A 9806-nucleotide genomic window follows, 5' to 3' on the forward strand; every position below is an offset into this window, starting at 1 on the left:
AAAATATCCTGAAATTACAAAAAAGTTAGCATGTTTTTTTGTTTTTTTTTAATACTTTGGTATATTCTGTATTTTCAGTGGCATTGCATTAAACACACTTTGCTACTGAAGAGAAAACATAATTGATGATATATTGTTATATAAATAAATGGCAGAGTCTTATTTCCTCACTATGAAACCGTCTCTTTTGTTGTCTGCAGTGAGAGCTACTTCCTTTTGCTCTATAAATAGACTCTGTGAGCAGTGACAGCAGAAAAATACAAATTATATTAATTCACAAGATCATTCAAGTTAGTTATTGTAGATATAAAACTGTTAAGGACTGTTAAAAAGAAGTCAGTGCAGTAAAACAAACTATAATCCACAAAACTGACTTTTAAGTCTTCAAAGCGTGCAGTTCTCCTTTAAACCACGAGATGGCACTACTTACCCACTGAAGCTGAACAATGAACAAACGGAGGATCAATTACCCAACAATGTGTTACGAACTCTTGCAGGTACAGTATAATCCTCATGAGAACATGGTGTCTTGAGAAGCCTTTAAAATGTTCTACCTAAATAAACAAACAAAATAGAACACAGTACAATAAAAAACAAGAGTGGTGGAAACCTATTTATAGCTTCCTGTAGCAGTGTAAATACAGTAATGGGTTACAGTTATGTTCAGGCAACTTCAAGCTTAATTACTCAGACTAAAGACTTTCTCATGTAAACTAGAAAGGCCCAAAGTTATTCAGCAACCAAGTGTTGTTTTCTGTCCCCCCCATTAACTCCTCTTGGTTCAGTAAAGTGTGAACTGAAGAACGCAGCACAGAGCTCAGAGGGAGTAATTTTCTTAATGAGACTAAAGTCAACCACAGAGGGTACAGCGCTGAGTAAAACTGATGTTAAGTGGACTCGAAAAAATAATCTGTTTATTATTTCCGTACTGGCAGAAGCTCAGAGAGCGGTGAGCGCGTTAACAAGGCTGTCCGGGAAAGCAGACAGGAGGATGTGGTGCAGGGGATGGTTGTGGTGGAAGAGGGGTACAAGTGGTGGAAGAGGGGTACAAGGTTGATTAACCCCACAGTGTGGGAAAAAAAATTAAAAAGGGATTCTTACCTGGCTTAGTTATGAAACTCAGCTGAGCAGCCAGATACTTGTGGTCTCGCTGCATCAGGGGTTACGGTGGTTATAAATGAACAGATATTAAGAATAGCTACTCTAAGAGGTTATTGTGTGTTTAAAAGATCAATACATTTGACTTATTACCAAATCAACTTACATTAGTCACACTGATGCAACACTGTAGTATATCCCAAATTAAAACATCTTGAAGGAAGCATACTAAAGTCAATATAAAACCTTTATATTATATTTAACGGATATATTATGGCTAGATGTGTCACACAGAAGTCCACGTTCATGATCAGGTCACAACCAAATTACATGAGTGACTCTTTCTACACAAGAGATAATCGAGTACAGTGAGTCTGCTGAGCTGTATTCAACAAAATAACAAAACTAAAACTTCCAGGCAAAGGGAAAACCAAAGGGGTTGTTAAAATTAAAAGGTTGTTGATAAAATAGATCCGCCTACATACAAGTACACCCGTTGATTTTATCCAGTTAAATGAAGTGGAAGTGTAGAAATAAAGACAGTGAGGACTTCCGTGCAGTCTGTCATGGTAATGATAGAGGAAGTGCTCCCAGCTCCGTCTGCAGCCCAGATGTCAGGAGAAAGAGAGAAAGAGAGAGAGAGAGATAAACATATGGCCTATCTAATGAATAACAACAGGCACGTACATTTACGCTGCTACCCACGTAACTCATTAGCGGATCAGGCTGTTTGAATACTGTTTGAATTAATTTTTTATACATGAGGTGAATATACTGAATATACAGTAACAGGCCACTGAGCAACAAAACAGACATATATTTACCTCAGGAGCTGGTGGAGACCAAAATAGACCTAAAACTGAATATGTTATAAGAAGGCCAAAACTACAATATTAAAATATGGACAGTGTTTCTTATGAGCTGCCAGTTTTTGAATAAAACTGGCAGCTCGACATTCGAACTTCTTGCTGTGAGGCATCAGTGCTAACCGCCACGCCACTGTGCCGCCCTTGGTACATATCTGTTAGATAATTTCCGAAAAGTTGTGTTTTGATTTTATTTCATTGCATTTGTACATGGAGCCAACAGGAAGTCAACTAACACGTCCATGAATGACCAGTCTAACAGCTAGCTAGTTCACTGATATCAGACAAAAGCCCAATACCAATGCATCAACTACAGAACAGCTAGAATGAATAAAAACTACTTACAAATAATTTCCCCAAAAGGACATGGTGCGTAAATAAAAAAGATGTCAAAATCTGCACTTTACAAATCCAGTAAAATGCAGTATGTTAAACTGTGTTAACCAGGAGGGGTTGCTAGTGGCAACAAATTGTTCAGCTGAAAGTAGCTGCTGCTGTCAAGCTGTTGTCATGACGATTCCATATATGATACACACATGATACATTATTTTATATGGGCACAAAGTCTATTGTTTGATATACCCATCTAACGCACACATGTTCAATCAGGCCTGTCATTATCTCTCACTTTCTTTGTGTAGGAGATGGCATTTCGCTTTCAAGAGATCTGCAGTCTATTCACCCTCTGGCTACGACACCCGGCTCTGCATGTAATTACACATCTAAATGGTTAAACATATAGAGGAGTTAAAAGAGACGGCATTCTTCGTTGGCACGTCGGGGCATGGCGCAGAGACAGAAAGCAAAACAAGACGCTGCGAATAATATATAGCCCTGATCAAAAGAGTTTACTATCACCGACAGACAGCAACAGAGACATTAAACCATTAAAGTCAGTGGGGAAAGTATCTGATGAGTGAAACATGAGTGATATTTATCTCCTGAGAATCAGACTATTTCCAGGAAGAAGAAACTGAAGAGAGACTGTTCTAATTTCAGCTATTGGGTGGTTTAGGCTGTAAAACACCACTTTGTCATTATGATTTGTCAGAAACTGTAACTCTAAACTTAATAGTCTGAACTGTGAAGCCCCCATGAACTGACAGAGAGACCACAAGTCTTTGTTTGTAGTAATCACCATAGTGTCACTGTGGTAATGTTGTAATGATTTAAGTCAGTGCAATAGATGTCTGCTGTTTCAGATACATCAGGGTGTCTTCGGTGCACTGACATGCACGTTCCTTCATTGTGATGAGCACAGGTACAATAATTTTTATTGTATTGTTTAATACAATACACAACTACTAGGTCTGATACATGTCTAAAACCTATTGATGAGGAAGTCAAAGCATTGAGAGGCAGACAGTTTTACTGCAGATGCCTTGAAAAAAGAGAGATGAACAACAGGCTTATCTTATCTTTACATGATCATATCAAATATTAGTAATCACTTAAAGTCTCTGATAGTTTGGGTCATGTACCAATGAACTAAAGATTAATTTTTTTTAATAGCTAGTTATTTAACCTGGTTTTAATGTAGGTGGAAAAAATTGTTGTTTCCTGTAAGCTGTCAGTGTCCCACCAGGAGGTCTTCCCAAGTTGAGCTGTTAGTTTTCTTTGCTCTGGATCTCAAATCTGACAGTGGAATGCAGTAGCTGACAAAATCCAAAGGAGGCGGGATGACAGTGGGGTGAGAGACATTCAAACTGAGAATGATAAAGAGGAAAGACAAGGTGAGAGAGAGCAAACTACTTAGCAACCTGAAGAGGGATGAACAAAGTGGGAGAAATGACCTAAAATACCCCAGGCTGGTTTCCTAAACCTCAGGAGGGGGAAAAAGGCGACTTTCAGAACCAGACTCTTAGGCAGAAAGAGATCAGACACAGAGGAGGTGAAAATGCCGGTCGGGGGTTATAAATGAGCGGAGGAGGAGGTAAGGTGTCAGAGATTTCTGAGGGATGGAGTCAGACAGTAATCCTCTAACCTGGCTGGGGTTTCCAGTTCTGACCGTTTGTTTCAGAGTCTGTCAGGGAAAGTGACCTGTAAAGTCTGATCAAAGGTAATGAGAGGTGATAGTGGAAAAGATGTGCATTTATATCCAAATAGACTGATTAATCTGGAGTTAGAATAAATATTAAAACTGATACTTGGAACATTTTTTTTTATAGAAGAAGTTGTGAAATGTGAGGAATTTCTCTGTGGTCTTCACTCTACAGATGTTACAGTTATCAGCTCTTTGCAAGATTTGTCAAAACACGTGCCGCTGATCATGTGACGTTATATACGGTTTAGTTGATCCCTATTAGATCCAAACAGTTACCAGAGTAGACTATTCAGATTAAGAACAAATCAAATACATCACAAAATATGTGTAAAAGCTCTGAGTGAGTGAATTATTTCTCAAACTTTGTTTTCCATTTCCAGTAAGTTTTTCTTCTTTTCTTCCCCCTGGCATGTCTGAGAGCCTGTCAGGGCTCATTTAATCGGGGTGTGTCCCTTCACTGCACACTCTGCACTTTTCAAAAACAATTTAGAGCTATATTAATGGACCAGTTTCTCGCACTCAGAAAAATCCCCACCTCTCCTTATTTTAAACCTACTTTGTCTCAGTTTGGTGATAATGGTTTGCTTGCTCCATACAAAAAAAGTGCAATGTGCGATGGCTCCAGCTCGGCAACGGCGCTGTGCTCTAAAAATAAAACTTGTGTGATTTCCAATCAAAACACATTGCCTTTGCCTGCACCGTTGTTGTGAAGTGTCTGTGTGTCTGACGTGTTTTATTCTATTATATTAATGAGATGCCTGAAAATTGTCAAAACCTCAGTGAAAAGAATGCTAATTGCTCACAGACATCTCGGCCCCGCACCAGAAACAGGTCAGCTGTCTGCCAGCCGCTCAGCTGGTAGCACAGATTAAATAACATGTGGTCCTTTGCGCAATTTTTCTTTTTGGCTTTTTGACTGACCGCTACCCTGACTCATCGATGGTTTGGGCAAATAAAAACTGCCTTTGTAATGCATGGCTGGACACTCATAGTTTAATATTAGTGTGTCGAGACGTGTGTGTGTGTGTGGGAGCTTCTGTGTGTGGGAGTTGTGGTTTCTCTGGCACTATCACTACTCCACTGACCACTAAGCTAATCTTAGTGAAGATATTAATATCTCTAATATTTTCTTTGCTAATGAAGCATCTCATAAGCAGGCGTTTGATTTATGTCACGCAATAAAAACTGCTGCTGTTCTTGTTTCCTCAAAGAGACTCACTCAGCTGATGTCTGACACAAACCATGAAATATGATGATCTGAGAGGGAGGAGCAGACAAGACTTAAAAATTTAGGTAAGAGGCGGTGAGAGAAATATGGAAAGCAAAGACCGAGTGGGTGGGAAGAGAAGAAACATCTAGGTGAGAGGGAGGAGGCAAAGGACGAGGTGAAGAAAAAGGGTAAGAAATCCTCCGCTGATGGCAGGTTTCCTTTCTGACAAAATCCTCCCAACATGGAATGTAGCAAGTGACTGAGGGTTTGCTTACAATGTATTGCGGAAGCGTGCGCCTTCTCTGTGCGCCTCATGTGACACCTGGTTTCTGTTCACGTGGAGAAAAAGGCAAAATGTTCCGTTCTTCCCCCGTCTCTGGTCTCATCTCCCCTCCTGCCAGCCAGAATGTCTCGTCATGAGAAGTGATGTTGAAGCATGCCAAGAGGAAATAGCTCTAGCAGCCATGCATCCAGACCTATGAAGAGCTGCCTCAGTGCAGTGAGCCTTTATAATAATAAAAAAAATAGAGAGCGTATAAAAGCAGTGTCAGTGCTACAGTCCTCTGTCTCTTTCTCTCAGACTTCAGCCACTTTTTGTGTATTTTCTCTTTGTATGCTGCATGACACATCAGTTTTCTAAATACATAAAGACTGCTGTTAAGTCTTTTGGTATTTTAATGGAGTCTTTTACTTATTTAGCTGAGTCTGCACAGATCTCAGAGAGAAACGCATTTTAATTCTGTCTGCATTACAGTTGTATGTGTGTCAAAATGACAATAAAGCTTGATTTGATTTGATTAGATTTGTATGCCTGTCTCTTTTACATTTATTTATACTACTGTCAACATGCTCCAAGAAAAGAATAAAGCCAACAATCCATCCATCCATCCATCCATCCAAGAGCTTGAGCCTATCCCAGCAGGCATTGGGTGAGAGGTGAAACACCCTGGATAGGTCAAAGCCAACAATGATTCTGGTTATTGACAAATCCTGTGTACAATATGTAGTGAACCTAGCACTGTATATTTTGTCCACATGCACCATTACGATGCTACAAATAATCTCTAGATGGGCAACTGAACAAGCTGACATTTGCTAAAACTGCAGTATCAACTTTGGCTTTTTTTAATAAAACTTATTAGTTGTGGTGCATTTTTAAAGATGTTTTGTGATCAGTTCTGTTAACACTGGGCTTGAGGCTGTAATCTATATATAAAGGTAGGAGTCAAACGTCAGAAAGAACTGAAAAACGTGAGAGACACACTGGTATTTTTGTCTAATCTTTCCATTTCTTGAGATAAACAATATTTAGATTAGAATAACACCAGACTCTTCTTTTTATTCCTTTAAAAGTCTCCTCGATATCCTCCAATACCACCACATGCACATGTCTGCTGATCAAAGAGAAAGCTTTATATTAACTTTATGGGAAATCGGGGAAAAAAAGGTGAACCACAAGGTTAAGAATAACTTACTAATCATCGTGCCAGCAAAAACCGCCGCGTCTTTACCTCCACCCTTTGTTAGCACCTGTAGGTGGCGCACTCTTCCTGGCAGTAGCTAAGCCTCGGCAGTGAGGTCCAGTATGGAGACCTGTGGCTGTGGCCCAGTGTCTGCTGTGTATGAGGCCATTGTATCAGTGAGGTAAAGATAGCATCTCTCGGTAGACATCACCTTTATAGACACAGAGTGCCCAGTGTTCACGTCCAACCGCCCATGAGTAAGAGCTCAGCGGCTGGCTGAAAACTCTGCTCCCTCTGACAAGTCTCTCTCTTCTATTTCAGTTTTTTCCTCTCATTCTGGATGCTCCCGGACCCCTTTCTCTCCCTGTTTTACTGTTTCTGGCCTAATTACACTATGCCCCTGACCTCAACACGCTTACGGCCTCATCATCAAAGTGATTTATTGCCAATAAGTTTCTTGTAAAGTGCTCATAATCTATTGCTAAAAGGGCCTACGGATTGTGATGCTGTAAATTACGTCCTCGCGTAAATGGCAGCATCATTTAGTCAGAAATTAGTTTTTCTAGATGTCTCATATACTATGACCACCATAACACATGTTCGATGTTCTGCTGCCACATTATGAACAGCTGACGTGGGTATCGATCTGTTTCCATGGTAGCTCATTCACCTAGCCAGCTGAAGGTCAGTCCAGGTGTGTCTATTAAGATGTCATGAAGGTGGCAGCTGATGAGGCTGCTGCTGGAGGGAGGTGACGAACGACAAAGTAATTGTGTCTTTCAGACTGAGACATCAAGCTACTTTGTCTTCCTCTGAAACATATTAGACATAAACTGTAATGACTATGATTTGACAGTAAATGCAGTTATTTATTGTAAAAGAACAAGCATGAATTTGTGGTGAATAATAAAAAGTCAACACTGAGATGGGTAACAAAACAATGTCTTATATGTCTTTATATACTACAAATACAATAGAAGCTCCCCAATATATGAGTGTGCTTGTGTTTTGGGTTCTCAGTGCTACTGTACATATTCAGTTTCCTTCAAATCCAGGACAAATCAGTAAGAATGTAATTTCAAGGCAGTGAGTCCCATATGAGCAATAAAAGCTGGACATCTACCATCATGTCAGTAGAACAAACCTCTGTCGGCGCAGGAGCGTACAACTATGTCCTGTCATTCCTCAGGTAATTCCTCAGACCAAATGCAGCTGCCCCCCTCCCAACCCTCCCAGTCCATCCTCACCGCCACCCACTCAAATTACCACATTCCTTTTACCCTAACCTGCTCTTTAGAGTTTAACCGGGAAGGAAAGGGATGCCCGAGGAGACACCTTTAATAGAGGTAAACAAACCGTGCACAGGCGTAGATGAAAGGCGGGTGTTTCAGAGGAGGTTCGGTGACTATGAAGCACTGATCTGAAATTGATTCAGGATGCCACGTCATTGTGTAGACTCTAGCTCTAGAGCAGATTCAGCAGCTAAATTTGAATTATTTGTGATGTGATTTCATGAAGTTAATATTATAACGGGTCTTAGACATTTTGTTGTGTGTTTTTATGTGTGACAGTCACTTGGGGCAGTGCAATAAGTATTAAGATTTTAATAGTTTAGTAGTACATACACATTAAACACAAAGAGAGCAACATAAGAATTTATAGTCATTCATTTATAGTCATGTCTGTGTCTTTCTGATAAATAAAATGTGTCCACTAGCCTATTTGCTCCATTTCTCTCCAAACTTCCTCTCAGATTTCTCTCTACCTCCTCCATTAGCTGCTAAATGTTCCACTGTGTACTGCATCTATAGTAGCCACTAACATCACACCTTGACCATTTTTTGTATTTTGGTACAAAAAATACTGCTACTATGAGAGCGGTGAGCGAACCTAAGACTATAAAACCAAAACAACAAGCTGAAAGATGCTAAAATGCTTCACACACGTAAAGGAATTCAGAAATGTAAAAGTGTTTAAATGTTAAATGTTAAGCAACATGTAAAAAAAAAAAAAAAAGTCACCATTAATTATCTCATCATCCACATTGCTCCAGAATTTCACAAGCTGACATCAGCTCTAAGATACATTGACCTAATTGCAGCAGTTCCCGTCGCCGGCCCCTTTCATCTCACATCCATTTACACGGCCTTCAAGTTTCTCCAGCGCCCTAGGAGCAAGAAGGAAAGAGACAACATCTCCCCCTCAGGAAACAGGATGTCCCGACTCATACTAGTGCCCTCAGAAAACTCAGGCCCCCAAAGAAAATAAAGTTTCACCAAACACAATATGGGGCAATCGGAAGCTCAGCGGCCACCCAAAGCTGTTTCATCCTTTTGATCATCCTCTCATCTGCAGCACGGCTTTCAGAAGCAGCTCTGCTTCCAAGTTAAACAGGCTTTCTCCAAACTCATTCATAAGATGAAGATGGAGTGTGCTTTGATTAAAAATGTGTGTTTCTCATTGTCCCTGAAGTCTAAAAGCTTGCTCCCACTTTGAAAGTCAGATTTGTTTTGACCACAGATAAACTTTCCACTTTCAGCAGAAGAATTTCAAATCAGTCTTCTAGTGTCAGACTCACAGAATAGATTGCAGTTTTATGGTGTTCACCATCCTTTCCACTTGGAGTCACGACCGTCCATACAAGGACTGCAGGGTGTTGCCTTTCTGGAGACACTGATTAGAGAATACTAAGAGGGCAGGTATTGTAATCAAGTACAATCAATGAAGTCACCAAAATATTGCATGACAACATCCTGTGGGGGTCCAATTGAAGTTGCTGTTAATTCTTCAGACACAAACTCCAGTCTATGGCCACACAAAAGTCACCAAAGCATAATTTAAGTCTAACTCAGATAGCAGCTAAAGAAGAGAAATAATTCCCAAAAAAATGACCCGAGGCCTACTAACCACTGAGAGGGCCCATATTTAAAGATCCGACCACAATGACCCGTTGAAAATAGTTATTGTCTTATTCCAGCTTCAGTAACATTCATTATAATTACTTGGACAGGTTTGTTTAGTTTTTCCTTCCAATGGGAGATGTCAGGTGAACTGTTTACATGGTATTTGGTTTAATAAGTAGTTGGTGGTGTTTACATGTGCCAACATATTTAATTAGCCCCACT

Source organism: Chelon labrosus, assembly GCF_963514085.1.
Source record: "Chelon labrosus genome assembly, chromosome: 4".
In the NCBI taxonomy this organism is placed as follows: Eukaryota; Metazoa; Chordata; class Actinopteri; order Mugiliformes; family Mugilidae; genus Chelon; species Chelon labrosus.